The sequence below is a fragment of the Doryrhamphus excisus genome, chromosome 21 (genome assembly GCF_030265055.1).
Source record: "Doryrhamphus excisus isolate RoL2022-K1 chromosome 21, RoL_Dexc_1.0, whole genome shotgun sequence".
In the NCBI taxonomy this organism is placed as follows: domain Eukaryota; kingdom Metazoa; phylum Chordata; class Actinopteri; order Syngnathiformes; family Syngnathidae; genus Doryrhamphus; species Doryrhamphus excisus.
The window spans coordinates 6,995,208-7,015,215 of record NC_080486.1 but is presented as its reverse complement, the minus strand read 5'-3'; the positions used below and the strand labels follow the sequence as shown (position 1 = coordinate 7,015,215).

The following is a 20,008-nucleotide window of genomic DNA, read 5'->3' as shown; positions in this document are numbered from 1 at the left end:
TTCTCACCTCTGCCTTCATTCACACGTCTTCCTCCTTCCTTCCATGTGCTGAGCAGACCACTGAACACGCTGCAGCTGCTCAATATTTCATACTTCCTCATGAATTTCTTTTGTAAAGTTTAGAGAGGTGTGAAAAGCACAAGCCCCCTTGAGGGCCACGCTGTTGGGCCGGGTGAGAATGAAGATGACTAGAAAGTGTAAAGAGTGGTTTGCCCATACAGATACAACCTTCACATTAAAGTCAAGTTAAAAATGATTATATTTGTTTCTGAATCATAAAAGATGACCTTTGTGTTGGCGAGTACACAGTGTACATCGTAAAGACCAGGGTCTTTCAGTTGATAAGAATCTGCCATAAATCCTTAAATACATTGATTGTAGAGACATGCACAGATACTAGCAGTCGGTTGACCGTGTGTCTGTCTTATACTTATATACCTAATACTTATACTATACTTAATATGCTTCCAGGCAGAGACGTGTACTAACTGAAGTCCCAAAGAGATGAAGTCTTCAAGGAAACATGAAACATGAGCACATGTCCCTGCAGACTTGCACAAGCACAGATGGGAACACGCTTACAGCCTTCATCTCTAAAGTATCCACTGTCTTCATGGAAGATGCTCTCCAGCTCCAGTCAAGGTGGCCATTGACCCACAGTTAGTGATTGTCAGCACACACTGAAGTCAAACACTGGCTGGATTTTTATTAATGTAGGCTGATTAAATATTAATATCATATCCCCTGAAACATGTAATTATGAGGCTACAGAGGCTGATGGTCATTTCATTGTATATAGACCTTAATACCACAAGCCTCAGTGCTAAATGATGAACACACACATTTAAAAGCTCATTTCAATCAAAACGTGACAGCAATCCAGTGCAACAGTTGCCATGCACTTTCTGTGTCACCTTTCATATGTTTTAAACTAGCTCCTTCCATATGAATTATTGATAACTAGCTGGCTGTTACATGCTGAGGCTGTGCCAGATGAAAAACATGGACTGGATTCCGAGTGAAAGTCTTTGAAATGCAGCAAGTCTTTGTGTGTTTGTCTACAGGATGCACTTACACAGTGCTGTGACACACAGCGACACAAAAAAACATCTTGAGCTCGAGTGGACAGAACGTAACGATGCAGTGTAAGATTTAGTGCAGCATTCTTCAAGGGGTGATGATGATTCCTTGGGGATCAAGTGGATTCATTATGGTGGAACTGGAAGGGAAGCTGTCACCATGCAGATAGGACAAAATCAAACAGCTCATTTACACGCACAACAAATGTTGAAGATATGTCTTTGTTGCATTGCAAGGAATTAACACACATTTATTAATGTTATTGATTAATAAAAACAGAGCTCACTGGTTGATGACACGGCTCACTGCTTCAATAACCCTCCACCCCCACCCTTGGAAATACATCTACACATGAACGGCACATTGCCTGCTGTCATGGATGTGAAGTGTGCTCTTGTTATTGTTGTCCCAGTGGAGCATCCGCTGGTCTACTGGTTCTTCACTCTGCTTGACGATCAAGTCACATCTCTGCTATTATGTTTTTATAATGGCAGCATGTCTCCTGAATTAATATTCCTGTTACTTTGGTTGTTTCAATAACATTGCATTCATACAGTACAATACCAAATCAAGCTTATTTTAAAAGCACGTTAATCTTTAAAGAGTTGCTATGGTAACTTTGTCAATGTACACATGTCATTCCTGTACCCGTACATTCACGTAATTGGAGGAATATCAACAGAAGGCCCAGCCAAACCAATCTGAGACAAGGAGAAGGCAACTGAAACCACACGGACTTAAATGAACAAATGTGGAAAACAAACCATACAGTCAGACAGCACAGCAGCATATTTCATGAATAAATTCATAAAATGTAACAAGCTTTTGAAAGTTAACATGTCAGGCTTCTTTATGTGCCAGCGTGTGACTGCGTCTTCATCCTGTTACATATCTTTGGTGGAGGCTGAGCATCCATTCATTTTCTACCCCTTTTCCTCACAAGGGTTGCAGGCGTGCTGGAGCCTATACCAGCTGTCTTCGGGCGAGAGGCGGGGTACACCCTGGACTGGTGGCCAGCCAATCACAGGGCACATATAGACAAACAACCATTCACACTCACATTCATACCTATGGACAATTTGGAGTCACCAATTAACCTAGCATGTTTTTGGAATGTGGGAGGAAACCGGAGTACCCGGAGAAAACCCACGCACGCACGGGGAGAACATGGCATGCCTCCAAGCATGCCCACTCAGCTGTGATTGGTCACACTCCTAAGTGTTCCTAAGTACTTCCGGACTACTGCCAGACCCTACTTTGTAATTTTGTGGGTTTAAAAGTTGATAATAACCTAATAAATTCTTTGGAGACCTAAAAGTGGTTAGGCGCTACTGGTAGCTCATGAGCTACTGGCTTGAGACCCCTGACTTACAGTGTATGAACTCAGAGTGGTAACTTAGGGCCGTCTTTTCTGAGTGCAGGCATAGTGTGTCTGACATTAATGCACCTTTCCCAGAAAGAACGCACTGCTTCTGGCTTCAGCAACAATTTGGCGGATATTTCTTTGGGAAGGGCAGTACCAGTGTACCAGGCCTACAGCTCATGTCCATATAAGGGAGCCTGTCACAAACAGCCGCTGTTAGAAAATGCTCTCTGAAACAGAACATTCAGAGCCATCCCAAACTTCTTTCAGGACTCACTTCTAAATATGCAAATCTGAAACCTTTGTTTGAAACGAGAATAGAACATTCTAACTACATTTAGAGGTCAGAAAAGTGGACAAAGCATAATAGATCCCTTTTAAGAGCTAATAAGCTAATAATAAAGGAAAAATAGAAATACAAATGTTTGACACTTATTTCCAAAATGTATAACCCTTACCATAAAATTTGAGTTATTGTTATATTTATCGTAGTAGCAGTATCGTAGTTATCAATTTAGTTGTGCATTGAATCATTCACCACAAATGATTTCCCCTACTTATTAAGACAGCTGGGATAGGCTCCAAGCACTCCCCGCGAACCTTGTGAGGATAAGCGGTAGAAAATGAATCAATGAATTGGATTCACACGATTCGGTTAACATGTGTTTCAGTTAGAGTTGAACCTTTTGGAAGGCAGCAATGACGCTAACCAAGGTTCCACTGTTATATACAAATCTTAAAAAAGTAAATAAAATAATTGCTGTGAAATGTAGTAAAACCAATGAATGTAAAATAACAAGAATGTGGTGAGCTGGGCCAAGGAGTTAAAGTGTGTTTTAAAAGCTGCTTCTAGATATTTGTAATCACTTTTTATGACTTTTTGGGTTTTTTGTTAACAATCGCTTTAGCTCGTCTATCTGTCAGGCTGTTTGTTTTTTGTTGTCGCTTCATGTTGTGCTTTTTTTTTTCTTCCTTGCAGGCCGCTTTCTGTTGCGGCAACTGCTATTTTTGCTCTTTTCCCACCCTAATTTTTGGTCAGTGTTTTTTTGGCAATTGTATTTCTAGAATGGTATGTGGCCAAAAAAAGTGCGGGTGGCAAAAGGCCCTGGGGATGTACTTTGAACACCCCTGGTGTTGAGACAGCCCATTCGATTTTTTGGAGCAGTCATAGTCCCTCAATTTCGGTATCAGTCCACCTGTATGATTCCCCTTGAGAAAGCCGGCTACAGCGCCCCCTATTGCTTTGACATTTCATTGGCTGAATGTGGCATTTCCTGGAGTTAGTTCTAGCATATTTAACATCGATCGGTGTCTACGGCTTCCCTGCCCGATCCAGGCAGAGAATCCAGGCCAGGTTTTGTTGTCTGCCTTTATGTGCATCTTGTGTTCTCGCAGTGAAGTCTGCAGGCAAACACACGGAGCGATGCAGGAGGACACTCCAGCCGCACAAGTGACGTCCTACCGCATCCAGCCCGCAGTCATCTCCAGGCACAGGCACCATTCCACACACGATAAGAGGAATATTCTCCACATCATCCAGTTGCTGCGTTGCCAAGGTAAGGAAAAGAAATGCGCAAAATTCCCTCCTTGGCTTCTTCCACTCTGAGGTTTTCTTTGCACTTGATTGTTGCACTTCTTTCAAACATCTTTCCAGGCACATTTGATGCCCTAACGTCACGCCGCTTTGCTTTGCATGGCTCTTGCACAGTTCACTAAAAGTAACGACAGCAGCCCTTAAAATAAAAGTAAATATCATAAAGTTTTTACTGGCTGATTTGCTAAATTTGCACCCCTTCTTGTGTAGCGTGAAATGATAACGATGTAACAAGACAAAGTAGCCTTTTGGGTTGAAATGATATTGAAAGTGTCAAAGGCATTAACATTTAGAATATTACACAATTCTAGACAAGTCTACATGTCAAAGTTATTGCGGGTGGTAGGAATTTTCAGAGTTAAAGTTGATGGGACCAGCTTTATTTGTGGCTTGAATATTAACCTTATTATTATATTGTCCCCCATCATCACCATCAACACTTCATTTATGGAGGCTTCTTGCTCCACTGAGCCTCTTCTTGCATATGTTTGTGTGTGTGTGTGTGTTGTGCTGTGTTGTGTTATTCCTGTTGTTACAAAGCTGCCACAAGTAGCAGTGCATGAAATTCATCGGGCACAAATGAAGAGCGGCACATATGTAAAAGACACTCTGGACTGACTCCAGCTGCCATGGAAATGGATCTCCTGATATGAAACGTGGAGCAGAATGTGGGGTTAACGACTCCTGCTGCAAATTCATTTCTATACCATAAAGACTCTTATTAGTGTGTGTCTGTGTGTGCCATGTGTGAGTAAACCATTTCTTATTGTGACTCCACTTAGTCAAGAATGGACTGTAGGAGGTGAAGAGGTCAGCGGAGTATGGAGAAAGCATTAGGAGATTATCGTTAAGGTAGTAATACACTAATGAGATGTTTCATGGTTTTCATCCTCTCCTTAACTTTATCTTCTTGGCTGTGGAAAACCCTGCAGGACCGACGTATTTTCTTGGCTTATCTCAAAGAGGCAGCCCACAATCTGTTTATCTTCCCTCTGCCGCCTGTGTCTTATAGTATGCTTTCCCAGTTAGATGCAGACCCCACCAGCACCCTACCCCATTAGAGGAGGCCACCCGCCGCATTTGGCTCGGCACACCGGGCCCTGGTGATGTAGCAGTGATGGAGCCATCATTAGCGGCCTTCTTTGCCTGTTAGATAATGATGGTGCTGTGCTGAACTCTCAACCTTCTGCCTTTGCTTTGTGAACTACCCTCTTCTCTTCTTCTCCTCCCTCTGCATCTTTCGCACACAGCTAACCCAACTCACATCCATGACAGTGGAAGATGAATCAATGGTTAGATGAGGGCAAACAGGAGGTGTTAAGTCTTAAGACCTCGTCCAGACGCTGAAAGTCTCATCCTGCATTGTAATATTGTCCTAATTATGGCACAAACAGCCCAGAATTCCAAATGGGACTCTACCAGGGTCCATTGAAGGTGAGCCCCCAAGGGTGATGGGATGCTAAGGCTAGCAGTAGTATAAACCACTCTCAAACCATTTACAATGAGCAACAGTGGTGGCTAAGATTGTTTTGCAGTGCACAGGGATGTTCTAGCTGTTACTCATAACTTGTCCCGCCTGAGGGTTTATTATCTCAAGGCCAGAAGTTGCAGTCCTGTTGTAATGATGCTGGGGATGACAGCAGTGATGAGTCAGCTTGTGTGTGTGTGTGTAATCTGCGATGGTCTTCGCTTGCAGCATTTTTCTTCTCTTTGGCTGAATTTTAATTGCACTCTGCCAAGCAGTCCCGTCCCGTCAGGTCCCACTACGTCTTGTCGCCTCTCAATGGATGGCTGGGAACAGGACATGCTCTGTTTATACCAGTTTGGCTTAAAGGGACTCCATCCTGCACACTTAGCTGCTTAGATTGCTCGTGTGGGAGCTGTCAGCAGGCTGCTTTAATTCCTTTTCCCCCTCAAACAAGCGAGGAGAACAAGCTGAGTGTTACCCCCAGGAAACCTGTGGAGTGCTCTGCGTTTTCATGCTCCAGATTGTGACGTCTTTATAGAGAAAGGAACTTCCCTGTAGACACTTTGCCTTACTCACTGTCCATGCACATTGTAATCCCTTCCTTTCAGATGATCTGACATTTTGAAGACTTGAATCGTTATAAATGACACTTTCTGCTTGAGGTACTGTGGGAGTACATGTATTGTATGTAGTATTATCCTTTGATCGATTGGCCACCGATCAGTATCGTCCAATTTCAATGAAAAATCATGTGATGTCGATAAATGCCTTTCAACACCATCAACTGTGGTTGTTACTATTGCAGCCTGCAGTGTAGTGTCCTGCTCTAACTAACATCCTGGGCATCGTGCTCCTCCAACATTTCTTCACAGTGTGCAGTCTGCAGTGTGGAACTCAACTCTAGAAAGTTTTCATTTATTGGACAATGGTGATTTTTCGAGGCTCACGGTGGGATCATCAGTCAAAGGCCAGCCATGTGGACACTGGCCCGTGTGTGCGTGACTAATAACCCCCAAAATAACTGAATTAATCGACCGAGATGACCAGCATCACAGAGTCACACAGACTCTGTCGCCTCCTTATAACCTTATTCTGAGCTTAGCACATCAACAACAGTGCAATTCAAACACCATTTATGTAGTTCAACTCTAAAACAAACACGTCTCGAACGGACTAGTTCGTCATCGCAACACTTCCTCACTAGACAGATCGTGATTGGCTTTCACTGACACCCCGAACATCTCAACAACCTGCAAGCTGCATCTCGTTTTTTTCCTTGTTATTCTTGTTTAAATTATAATTACATGTAATCTGGAAAGGACAGTATATTTTAAAATACTTTTCAAATACATTTGTACAAATGACTGGTTTACTCGTGTCCATTCTCTTTTGCCGCTTTAAGTGAACATGATTAAACGCTGTTCCCATTTACGACACTAGATGGGCACCTTAATGCACCAGGGCAGCCACGCAGGTGTCAAGAGTTGTTGTAACATTTGATGTTCAGTGTACGCTTATAAACGTGAGTAACCTGGTTATTTCTCATTCCTTCAATGCTAGACGCTGTCATATTGGAGTGTGTTGTGCTTCAGCCGCCGAGCTAGTCGCTAACTGCTGAGCTAAGTTAGCCATTGCCACTAATTCATGCTATTGTTAGCATGCTATTTCAGTGTGTTTAGTGTACTGCTAATGGCTGACATATTATATTGCTAACTGCTAGCTTTGTAAACAGTGCAGTAGGTTAGATGAATACCATGAATTATTCACAATAACATATAGCAAATTGTGTGTATCAAACATTAGCCCTGCACATTCATCAGAACCCAGAAAGTAACTCTTGGTTTCAAAAAGGTTGGTGACCCCGTAAATAGGTAAATAGATTTTCAGACATGTGTGCCATCTCTTTATTTGATTTACATTTTGGTCCTGTTAGTACATACAAATTTACATCATCCTGCTTAGAATTTGTCTTTCTTTCAATAAAAATACGGTAAAAATGGGCATATTTCAGACATAGTGAGACATCGTGATTAATCATCAACAATTAATTTGGAAAAACATGATCTGATTAAAAATTTTAATAATTTGACAGCCCTATTGATAACGCAAGACCATTTTTCCCATAGGAAATAATCAAAATGTAATTACCGGTAATCTTTTCCAGACACCCAGAAATATTAACACAAAACACATTTTACAGAGGATAACACTTCACACGCAACACACCCAACTGTAAACACACCCCCCACACTTTCTGCTCTTCGGGGTTGCGGTCATTCCAAATGTTTGGTGGCTGGAACAAATGTGGGCATGTTGTGGTATGAATTTGGTCATGTTTGGTCTGTCGTTGAGGTCACTGTGTTGTTTACATGCTTACCTGCCGAGGGGGCTTTCTGTTTGTGCTGCAGCATCCTACTCTATGACATCACTCATATACAGTAGAGCCTTGTTCACCTTCACAGTTTCCTTCATACCCACTCAGGCCTTCAGGCTTGACTTGACTCTACACCTCTTTCTCTGCCATAGTGCACATACAGTACTGGACAGAAGTGGGCTAGCTAAAAAACACAGATTCACCACCATGCTCAGATTAATTCGTGAGATCACATAAAACTCCAAATTGACGAGATAACTAATGTCTTCCTGGCTATAATACATAATGTCTCTTGTCGTTTCACCAACATAGTTTGGTTCCTACATAACTTGCCAGCTAAGGTGTAAGCTTGCTAACAAAATGAACAAAATTAGGTTTATGATACTAACGTTAGCTAACAGTTAGCTTGCTTATGTACCAATCCATTCCTAAAGCTCGTACTCAACAGTGCTTCATGAACTTAACAACTTAGACAACATCTTAACAACTATATGAATCTTTATAGAATAATATAAAGTCAACTTTACGGCAAAGCAATAGTAGGCATATAACAGACCTTGCTTTGTGCTCAATTGCGTCTCATCTGATGAGATGTGTGGTCTGAACATAGCTGTCGGGGTAGTGTTTGTGGACAGTGCTTGGTTGCGAATGCTCGGACATCAACCCAAGGTGTTGTGTCTTCCAAAATAAACCAACACAGCATTATAGAAATGACAACCGTTAATAACTCAGTTCCCAGCAGAGATAACCTAGCGAATTGGAAGAATACCCAATTCAATGAAAATTAAATTAAATTAACCAACTGGCTCATCAAAGCTGTTGGTTTAAAAAAAACAACCCAGCATTTTTTCGAGAGTGAGTGCATCCCTCACATTTCTGCAAATATTTTATTATATAATTTCATGGAACAACACTAAAGAAACAACTCTGGATGTAAATTTGCTGTCCCCTCAAAACAACTCAGCACACGCTAAATGGTGCAGCTCAATTTCAGGGTGTTGGTAATCTTTTGCTGGGCAATAAATTTATAGCTGATATGGGGTATTATTTATTCATTCATTCATTTTTTACCACTTATCCTCATGAGGGTTGCGGGGGGTGCTGGAGCCTATCACAGGGCACATATAGAAAAAACATTCATACATATGGACAATTTGGAGTCGCCAATTAACCTAGCATGTTTTTGGAATGTGCTGTATTCCTACTGTTGTTTAATGCGAATGGTCACTCTCTCAGTTATTTCTCTCTCACCGAGAAGTAAAGAACTTGTGTTGATGTTAGACGTAGTGTTGTTCCTGTTTAAAAGAGCAACTTCATTCCTGCTGGGAGAGCAAAGGAAAGCCAAGCATCTTTGTTTGCCTTCCAGCTACTGAAGCATGCCCTGACTGTGAAAGGCCACTAGCATTGTTGGCTAACATAATCCACTGGGGAGACCTCTGGCCAGAACCCTGGAGAGGACTCACTCGCTCACTTGCATATTCCTTGTTGTGTTCTGTGCAGGAATCGGCTGCTGCATGTTAAGTACTATTTGTTGGCTGTGATTTTTGCTAGTCTAAATGCTGACTGACTACGAGTTGACTGACATGATAGGTCAATCTTATTGACAGCCTTCTACTCTTGGAATAACTCATTCCACAAGTACCTGCAGAGATCAGTCTTTCATGAAGATAAATGTTTCCTGAACCCATCTGAACTCATCTTAATTTGTTGCAAGGAGAGTGCTAAATCATTTTAGTACGGCATTTCCAACTCGTTACTTCATGTCATAATATGGCAGTATGCTCGTTATTGTCTTTGTATCAAAGGGGACTAAAGATGAAAAAAGCCTCCTGGCCAATACTGGCTTTCTTAACTCATGTACTAGCATGTGCTTTATGAAATTACATTATCCCCTCCAAATAAATGCATCTAATCTATTCTAAAGTCAGTTTGCATGTCAGCACGCTAAAGCCACAGGCTCTAGTCTTCTTGCAGACCAAAGCTGTAGGAAGGCTGAGATGGCCTGTCTGCTCTGCTGATAGTGATTTGAGTTGATGGTTGACATCTCTGGTGAAAGAAAGTTGACAAAATCAAGTTTTGACAGGAGTTGATAAAGATTCTGGCAGGCATGGAAATGGAGTAGGCTAAAAAATGATGAGCAATAACATGGAACTAATGAAGATATAATCAGCAATGGCTTTCATGTTTGACGAAAGCCATTACAATGTTCATGTCTTCTGTAGGACTGAGTTGCCCTGCCGCTATCCCTCCAGTTTTTGGCCATTCCTTGGCGCCTATCGCTGTAGGAGTACAGTGATGAATCAGAGTTATGATGAAGATCTCCTTGACGCCGAGAGCTGACGTATATTGTCACGTAGTGGGCGAGCGTGTGATCACAGTTACAATATGTGTCGTTCCGCATAGCTCGATATTCTCTTGCTTGGTCATTATGTTCATTTCTTTTTAGTTAGCTCTATAGTTAGATCTATACCTTTTCTATACCTTTTATACCGTCTGTTGTGGTGAAGAGGGAGCTCTCAATTTACCGATCACTCTACTTTTCAATCCTCACCTATGGTCAAGAGCTTTGGGTAGCGACCAAACAGACAAGAATGCGGGTATGAGCGGCTAAATGTTTTCTCTGTAGGGTGGCTGTGCTGTTCCTTAGAGATAAGATGAGAAGCTGTCTACTGAGTAGAGCCACTGCTCCTCCACACTGAGTGGAGCCAGATGAGGTGGCTCCGGCATCTGGTCAGGATACCTCCTGGATACCTCCCCGTGGAGGTCTTCAATACACGAGCTTCGGGGAAGACCCAGGAGATGTTGGAGAGACTGCCTCTCAACTGGACTGGGTACATCTCGGGGGATTCGCCCGGAGGAGCTGGATGAAGTAGCCGCAGATTCGGAATTTGGGCTTCCATGTTTAGGCTGCTGCCCCCTCGACTGACCTTGGATAAGTGGAAGTAGATGGATAGATGGATGGATGTCACACAGGCAGTAATTATCCAATGGGAACCTCTACCTATTTTAGTTAAACCTGGGTGCTGATGTTTTTTTGGCAGGCAGTGTTCATACAGAATACATATTCCGCAGCTGGCACCCAGGCCACACTTTCGCCACCGCTAGTCTAACTGAAGCCGTTCAAGTTGTTCGTGTTGCCAAAGGAGGGCCAGACTGTCACGTGATTACTGTCCAAGAAAGTCTCCCTGGGCACGGCTCTGGTTTATTTAAAGCAAGGAGCTTTATTTAAGGAGCCGTTGGCTGAGATAAGCTGCGTAAAGGTCCAGCTCTAAATGGAATTGAGGAGCCTATTTGAGGAAGAGCTGGGCTTTAAGTGCCTGGCTGGGGGTTGAACAGAGGTGATAAGGGTCAGCGCAACAAAGGGGATTTTCAAAGGGAAATATTTTGCCATGACAGGCATTTAATTGATGCCTTCGCTTTTGAATGGAAAATCATACTGAGCTCACCCAAACGCTGACAGCGCTTTGTCAAGTCAGCGAGAGCCGTCTCACTTCTGACGTCCTTTTCTCAAGCCTTGTAAGAGCTCAGGCTGCTCCTGCCTCACAATGATTCAAAGTGGCGTCAGCAGAAGCTGGGAGCTCTTCTTGACTCTGTGGGGGAGTAAAAACAGACCCTCACACACTACCATAGTGCCCGCTGTTGGGGGCTTCATTGGCCATGGTAGTTTGAATGAAGATAGGAATCTTACATACAGAATGGAGCTCCTTAGATGGGAAGCATCCTATTACATGTACATGTGTACTCTACACATTAATCTGATCTGGCGACATGAACCAGAGGATTAGGTTGGATTAGCAATGATAACAGATTTCACCACAGCAATAATAATAATAATCCATTTCTTTTTTGAGCTATAACCTTGATTGGGGGAAGTAATTATTCCAGCATCAGTAATGGAGGGTCCAGCTCGTACGTTGTCTGTATACTGCGAGGAAAGGCAAGGCCCCAAAACTCTGCCAGATTTCATTTCACGCTCTGCAGAGCTCTGCCTCCAAGACGGTGACATTTACATGGCCCTCCATACCACAGCCTCGCTGCAAGCCCAAGGGGCTGGCTAAATCAGGCATGAGGGCCCGTGAATGAGCGGCAGCATGAGAAGGAGGCGCTGAGAAACAAATGTGTGTTCATCATTGCATTAGAAAGCTTGTTGCTGTTCTAGCTCTTCATTGGACGATGCTGTAGATGTTAACATTCTTGGTGACGATTGCATCTTAGTTCCTTTGTTCCCCATTATGAAATCAAACTGCTCTGTATGTGTTGACTCTGTTCTTGTCGGAGCTGCTAGTCCAGCTGTTGAAGGGATTATCTTCACCCAAGCTTGACTGGTCATCTGCTAACCAAAAGGTCGTGAGGCTGGCTAGTTAACCCCTTCTTCAGCGTGCATGGCTAATCTGATTAGGTCTCCACTTCTAGTAGCTTACGTCCTAGAAGGCACGAGCAATTTACATGACTCTCTCCGAGAGCTTTCCCACTCGGTCAATCTGGGCAAACTACAGTCCGCGAGCCATATTTGGCCTGCTGAGTTTTTAATCTGGTCCAATTTGTTTTGTACTTTTATCATGAAAGCTGCAGCAATGCTATTTTTAAACGACCATAATTCTTGAACTGTCAATAATTCCAGTGTTTTCTGAAGCTATAAACTCGAGCGTTCTAGTGATATACGTGTCATTACAGTAATCATAGGCCTGCTTCACAGCAGCTCTCGGAAAACGAGGCTTTGATAGAAGGCAGATTGAGGGTTTGTTTACAGAGCAGCACGAGCTGCGTGATGGAGAGGGTCAGAGAAGAAGGCATTCTAAAACAAAGCTCTGCAGAAAATGAATATTTAGCATTTGGTTGTTTTTACCGTTTTTTTCTCGTTTTTCTGTGTTTGTCGTATTTTTGCTTGATTGCAAAATCAAGGAGGTGGTCTGGTATATTCAGTAAAAGAAAAACAGTAAAATTGAATTCTGTTTTTTTGACGTGAGGTTTCATTACACGTAATATGCACTATTAACTAATTCCCTACCAGCCATTTTTCAAAAGACACCCCCTCCAGTACCGGCCATTTTAGAGGATTTTGACTCATCAAAATATCAGGTCTCAACAAAAGACTAAAGGAAATCAGCTTTTTGTGAAAACCACAAATTTAGCCAAAATAGCCAATAGCCAAAACAACTATTACCCTTCAATGCGTAGCCTTCATTTGCTAAACATGAATGATCTCGTCCATTGTGCACTTTGTCATCACCTCTTTTTGCCGCTCATTGCCTCTCAAGACATTTAATTACATCTTTGGTAGTGAATGAGTTAACACGTTTTTTGGAATTTTGTCCATCATTCACAATCCTTATGTGAAACAGCAACACATATTTCTTGCCGTTTTTTTGCATTGTAGCACGAGAAAAGAAGTTAATATGAGCTAGCTTACAATGCTGTCATTGGGATACACCTATTTACATCTATACAACATTGCGTGGTTTGATATACAGTACATGATGTGGTCATGCATTAACACGTATACTGATGATGACATGTAATAGTTGCAGTATCTTGCCGTATTGTGGTGATTTAAAACAGTCAGTTATGTTAATGGAACACTTTTGTTTTAGCTTTTTTTTTTAGGGCTGTAGCGTCAAAATAGGTATTTCCCATTATGCCCATTGCTAGCTAGTTCATATAACTCGTTTTCTTGCATTAGAATGCACACAAAAGGAAAATAAATGTGTGTTCAAGTTTCCCATAAGGATTTTGTATGGGCAAAATTCCCAAAAAAGTGCAGTAAGTTTCTATTAGTGAAAATCATTTTCTATTAATTTTGCTGGTGTAAACTGAGCTCCATGGGATTTGAGCTGCTGAAAATGAGATGGAGATCATCCATAATGTACCTGTAGCTGGAAAAATATTGACTGGTGCGCTGTATGTTGGCCCCCCAGCCAACTGTTTGAACCTAATGTGGCCCTCCAGTCAAAACGTTGGCCCGCAACAAACTCCACAGAGGTAAACATGCAAGTGCTTGAAAGGTTTTTCGCTTCTGTAATTGATGCAATGCCTCACTTTGCACCTGCATTGTATTGTATCCTCTGGGGGTCCTTGTTCTTGTGTTTTTTTATAGCTTTCCTGGCCTGTCACTTCCACCAGTTGGTGTGAAATGATAGACAATGTGTGCACACACATTCAACATTTAGAAGTGACAGGGTTTTATTGTTGGTGTGAAAGAGTATAAACATGTTTCATAAACATGGTGGAGTGCAGGAGGCAGATGGACACCATGATGGTGGGGACCACAGAGCAGGTGGAGGTCAGCGCCGCAAAGCAGGCAGTGTGAATCAATGCCATGAGTCCATTACAAAGTGGTAAATCTAGCTATGACCAGCATACTAACCGCCTTCAGGAGGCGTTAACAAAGTTGCGGATTCATTAGTGAGCATGTGTCACCGCAGGACTGTGAAGGAAAACGAGCTCTGGGATGGTTACAGCATGACAGATGGTGTGTGTGTACGTGTGTGTGTACATGTGCATGTCTGCCGATACACTCCTGATTTTTTTAATTTTAAAACCAGAATTTATATTATGCACTGTTGGGTCACAAGGAGGTTCAGTGTCATTTGCGATCAGGCATTCTCATTGTCATGATCTCTTGATGGTCTCTCTTTGAATGCGGTTGGATTGTTGAGCTACATTAGCAAGGCCTCTTGCAGGGAGCCATTGATCTTGTGTGTCGGACCTGTTCTTGTTCAGTCCATTCTTTTCCAGCCACTGGTATGTTTTTCCCGACTTCTGACGTGCCTCTGTTATTCATTCATTCATTTATTCATTTTCTACCGCTTATCCTCACGAGGGTCATGGGCGTGCTGGAGCCTATACCAGCTGTCTTCGGGTGAGAGGCAGTTGTACAAGGGCAGTTGTAGATGCATCTGCTTGGACATTAATACTGTGGTTGTTGTCGAACACTGATTTGACACTGAAGCTAAATGAGTGATGCATGGAACTTGGGTTTGTTGTGTGTAATAAGCACTTAATTTGTGGTTCCAATCCCGCCGCGTGCATGGCTCTTCCATATTACATTAATTATCAGTCATATTAACAATGCCAGTCTGATAAAGCTCTATGCAGAGAAATGTCATCACGTTTTAATCTTGCGAGAGGAGGAAAGATAAAATATTAGCAGAGATGTGAGAGGTGTATACACTTTTGTGACATACTATATACAATGTTATATGTTAGCATATTGAGCTTTTTCAACAGACGCCAAAGAGGCAAGCAGATCAAGATCAAGACAAAGATGCTCATCCTCACTGAGGAGGACACTTATGGACAGACTGCCCTTTATGTCCAATCTTTTGATAATAGTGAATCTTTTCGGCCTGGTCCGATGAAACTACCACAAGCCTTTAGGCCCCTTTTTCTACTTTTCCAGGAAGCAATTTTCCAACACCTCAGCGGCTGCAGGTGTGATTTGCTGCTTGTCTGTTGGCCCATTTGAAACTCATTACGTCTGTTGATGCCTCTACTTCCTCCAAGTGTGACCTAAAGACACCCTGAAGAGCAATCGGATCAAAGGTCACTCAGACTTTACAATTGAATGCACAAAAAGAAGCCCACGTCCATGTTTTCTTTAATAATATGTCCCTTTTGTGTGTTTAAAAATGAGTCATTAAATGAGTGTCGAAAGAAAAAGGTCATGAGCTCTTTCCCCACATGCAATTGGGAGAGTTCTTTGCTAATTGAGCACAAAATGAACAGACAGCTGGAGGTCAGGCATCAGTCTGTGGTGGAATTAGCCGGCTTCTTGTCCTCTTATTGGTTGGCATGTTTTTTTTTCAGGACACCACTTATGTCTGTACGCAGCCTTTGCAGAAAGGCCGCATTTTTAGTATAGATAATCTCCATATACGTAATGAAAGTGGTTTTGGATTGAGTTCAGGATAGCAGATTTGGAGGGAGGGTTTGTTTTTGGCTGAAACTGATGTGTGTGTGTGCTTCACAGCTGAATTGTTGTACCCACAAAAGCAAACGTGCAAAAGTGCAGCTTGGTAATGATTTCAGAACCATGGACAGTGACCATGTTTACATACTAGCTGTACGTCCACTACACCAGTGGTCTTCAACATTCTTTGTTGTAGAGCAACTTTTACAAAATGAAAATGGCCAAGAGTGATTTTTTAAAGTAATATTAGTCTACACCAGGGGTGCTCACACTTTTTCAGCATGCGAGCTACTTTTAAAATGACCGAGTCAAAATGATCTACCCACTACAAAAATGCAAAACATCTATTTATTTTCAAATGTATTGAGGATTATTTGTACGTACAATGTATGTTGATGTACCTTACATAACCAAATGAGCCAATATTGCAAAACACACATAATTAACTATTGAATTTTTTTGTAATTACCTGAGTTTACTTTGATGACTTGCACTGAATTGAACCAGCCAGGGATGCATAGTCCGGACAGTAGCTGCTGATAGCCAGCCCCAAGCACACTTCCAAATGTTTATCAGTCATGGATAATATCCGTATCACAGTATCCGTATAATATTCCATATCCGTATGGAAGTGATATGTTTTTGCCTTTTTACTTGGTACAGCTCCTTCACTCATTTTAGTGACCATAAACTTCAGCGAGGGCTTTAAAATCTCGCAATTCGCCGACTAGCTTAGCACTTGGCATCGTTGCTTACGCATGAGCGGTGACCTAAAGGTCAAAATTCAGTTGTCATCTGATTGGTTGTCCTGTATGTCAATCAAGTAACGGGGATGGATTATAGGCTGACATCGTAATTTCTGTTGCACTTAGAGACGTTGTTTGATTTGATTGGTCACCCGAAGGGCAACATTCAGTTGTCATCTGAATGGCTGCCCTGTATATCAATCAAGTGACGGCATTGATGCTGGGATGATATTTTTGTAATGTCACGCCGCGATCGACCAGCGATCGACCAGTACCACCTCCGCGATCGACCGGTAGCTCGCGATCGACTTAATGAGCACCCCTGGTCTACACATTTCCAAGATAAAAGTGGCTAAATCGAATTTATTTTAATAAGATGAACTGAAAATCAATTGGTAACTGTGCTGGTTAGCTATTGTCTTCAAGGTATTTATTTTGTTTTACATCAAAACCACATCTGTTTATAAAATAGATTTCGGCAATTTAGCTTCACAAACATCAGTGACATATTGCAGCCAAGGGCTTTGGCGGACTTCAGAAGGTTTGCCACTAGCTGCTTATAATTATCTGCCTCTGCGTTTCCAAGAAACTCTGATGCAAAAGCCAGTTTCTACTCCAGTTCATGAAATTTCTCTACATGCATGCATATTGTCTTCTGAGAGATTTCTGCAAATAACATTTTATGTCCAAACTGTAGACATGTTAAAATGAACGTATTGGAAAGTGAAGACAGGCTTTCAGGTAGAACTGGTTGCGTGTGGGCACACTATATATTCTGATAAAATAATAACTTTGCTTTAATTCCCATTTTACCCAAGACTGTATCTTCGAAACTATAGCCAATCTGCACTTCTGCTTAGTTTTTCTTTATTACTGACCTAACCAAAGAACAATTTCAAAACGTTTTTCTCTGGAATCATTTGGCCAATGTAACAACTACAACGTGCACATGAGTCAGATGAAACTGCCAAATTGTATCACTTTTATATTTCAATAGCTGGTCCTTTCCTTGTAGTAGTGTAAGCTATTTGGATATATTGTTTGATAAATATAAAATTATATCATAAAAAGTTTCTTTCATATGTAAGGATCAGCCAGTGGTTGATACCCCAACATGAAGGAACTGGGCAGCTGATGGATCAGTGCATGTTTACTACAGACCATTATGTGTTTTGTTCCTTGAAGGAAGCTAAGCAAATATAACTTTGCAAACCCGATGAAGCAGACTGATAATGTCTGCATTGCCATCTACATGTGTTTACCTTCTGGCGGAACGATGGCTGATTGTCATGGTGCTTAACGGAGTGTATTGGTGTGCATGTTAAATTGATTCTGTGGAATCTAACAGACTTAAATGCCATAGTCATCCAGGCTGGAAGTTTTTCAACCAAAATGCTTATTTGAGTTAACTTGACAATAACTCTTTGCACCTAACTCATTTTCTCTACCGTTTTGCTATCTATCCAATATTAATTTTCATCTCACTCACATGCTACGGGCATTTCATTTGAACCTGTATGTTTGGGTCAAGTGATCTAAATGTGGAGGCTTTGTCTACTTTGTCTGCTTTGACAACATTGACGTCAAGATGAACCTTTGTAGTGTAATTAGCCAGTTGCTGAGAAGAAGGGACTTTTTGTTTTCTTTCCTCCAAATGCTTTCCGTGCTGCCAAGCATCCTGACAGTGAAAGCCTGCATGCCCAAAGCATGAAATACTGGCATCTGTGAGGACACCCAAAGCTCCTTCTGGCAGAGAGAGAGAGAGAATGCACAGGCAGCAGAAAATGGCTTAGTCAGGGTCGTCACTCGCCAATAGCTTTGGATGCCTTTTCTAAGGCTGCAATAAGATAATTGAGAGAAGATCCTCTAGCTGTTTGTCTTCTACGATTAGCATTTTTATGATTGTAGTATTTAGATGACACCTACTGTACACAAGACTCCACAGCCAAGGAACACATTTTGCAAATTAGTGGAGAATCTATTGCAAGTCATATTTGCATTCGTTGGCTTGGGTGAAGGGGAAGCTAGCAGGACGTATCATCACACTGATGGGCATGCCTGTAGGCACTGCGAATTATCCTGTAGCTTCTCCGCCTCTTCCACAGGGACAAAAGTAAATTATTCATTCATTAATTCATTTTCTTCAGCTTATCCTTACAAAGGTTGCAGGGGTGCTGGAGCCTATCCCAGTTGTCTTTGGGCGAGAAGTGGGGTACACCCTGGACTGGTCGCCAGCCAATCACAGGCCACATATAGACAAACAACCATTCACACTCACATTCATACCTATGGACAATTTGGAGTCGCTAATTAACCTAGCATGTTTTTGGAACGTGGGAGGAAACCGGAGTCCCCGGAGAAAACCCATGCATGCATGCTAGGGTCTCCTAGCTGTGAGGCCTGCGAGCTGCAGCCTAAAAGTAAATTATTTTCTATGTATTAAGGTTTGATTGAATTCTCCTATGTAGTGTTTTATTACACTATTTTATGTGTTCCCTGTACAATGTGAGTGCCTTAATAGTTAATTCAGGTAGAGATCTGCCTTACATCCCAGTTTAGGAATGGAACTCATACGTAACCCAAGGACCACCAGCACTTGGTCATAAATTGGTTTCGCTATATTACTGTCAAATATTACATCTTAAGTCTTTAAAGACCAGTATCTGAAGTTATAGCATTTGTCGTCATGCATCTGTGTTGGGGGTTTATGTGCGTTTTTAGCATTTGCAGCATTTTTAATTGGACCTTTTTGGGGACCTGAGGTCACACTTCTTGGCTATGCTTCAAGACCACTTTGCTGTCATTCTGTCCTGTTATTTGTATTATATGCCTTGTGTGTATTTCAAATGGAAGTGTGTGGAAAAATAATTGTGAATGTTCTACGTGCATGATAACAAGCGGGAGGGAAGCACGCCAGTGAGTTTGAAGCAGCGCACCGAGACAAATGTTTGCATATGCTGGGATTCTGTCTTCAAGAGGACTCTTTGGGTCAGATCTGCATATACGTATGCACACTTGGTCTTCTGAGATTCAGTGGTCTGCAGAGCAGCAGATGCACCTTCTGTGTTATTGAGGCAAGCACGCCATTCTCGTCATGAAAGCCTGTTTGCTGTGATGAAGTATACTGCAGGGACTCGTTATATATTGTATTTTTATTTACATTATCTTGAGAGCTTACATGTGCACACATGCCTTTGTGGTGCAGCATAGGGACAATGCAAACACAAAGCAGCAAAACACACACACAAACACACGCTTGATGATGTCATTTGTATAATCTGATGAAATCTGGGCCAGCATTGACGATGAGGCAGCCGGCGGGATGAGCAGTCACTGTCACTATAATTTGGTGTGTAGGAGGGAGAAGGGCGTGTGTGTTTATCAGGGAGGGGACGCAGTTCGCCCACTCATCCAGTGGTATTTGTTTTTGCTGCCTATACTCTTACTGATGCATGACTGATATCATGCTTTGTT

The 20,008-nt window shown here is 42.1% G+C and overlaps 1 protein-coding gene across 2 annotated transcripts in view; it reads left to right on the top strand.

The window, feature by feature from the left end:
• Positions 1–3,760: 3,760 nt before the first annotated feature.
• Positions 3,761–20,008, top strand: part of dlgap1b (discs, large (Drosophila) homolog-associated protein 1b) — a 66,254-nt gene continuing 50,006 nt past the window's right edge. For both annotated transcript variants that reach the window (XM_058060867.1, XM_058060866.1), the window contains exon 1: positions 3,761–3,999. The gene's annotated coding sequence lies outside the window, so the exon portion shown is untranslated. The remainder of the gene's footprint in view (positions 4,000–20,008) is intronic.